The sequence below is a fragment of the Vollenhovia emeryi genome, unplaced genomic scaffold, assembly GCF_000949405.1.
Source record: "Vollenhovia emeryi isolate VEMERY1.0 unplaced genomic scaffold, V.emery_V1.0 DF939142.1, whole genome shotgun sequence".
NCBI classification, from domain to species: Eukaryota; Metazoa; Arthropoda; class Insecta; order Hymenoptera; family Formicidae; genus Vollenhovia; species Vollenhovia emeryi.
Window position 1 is genome coordinate 2,266,349 of NW_011967224.1, and position 393 is coordinate 2,266,741.

Sequence of the window (393 nt, forward strand, 5' to 3'; positions counted from 1 at the left end):
GGTAGTACAGGACTTTTTTACTTGATTTAGTCTCAGGAATATGCTGTTGCAATGGTGCTTCAATTATTGAAAAATTTTGTGTATGTAAATTTTATGTGTTACAATATTGGAACACTTTTACAACAGCATATTCCTGAGACTAAATCAAGTAAAAAAGTCCTGTACTACTTTTCCCTCCGACAAACAGTTATCGAGAGATTATAAGTTAAACGTTGAAAAAGTTATAAATTTTCTTGAATATCTCAAAAAGTATTAGGCAAATAAAAAAATGTTTCAGACAAAAGTTGTTCATATCAATTAGTAGAATAAGATAGCACAATAAATAATAGGGGGTTCCATTAAAAAAATTTAAGGTCACCTTTACATGACCTTCAAATGATTATCCAAGGTCGA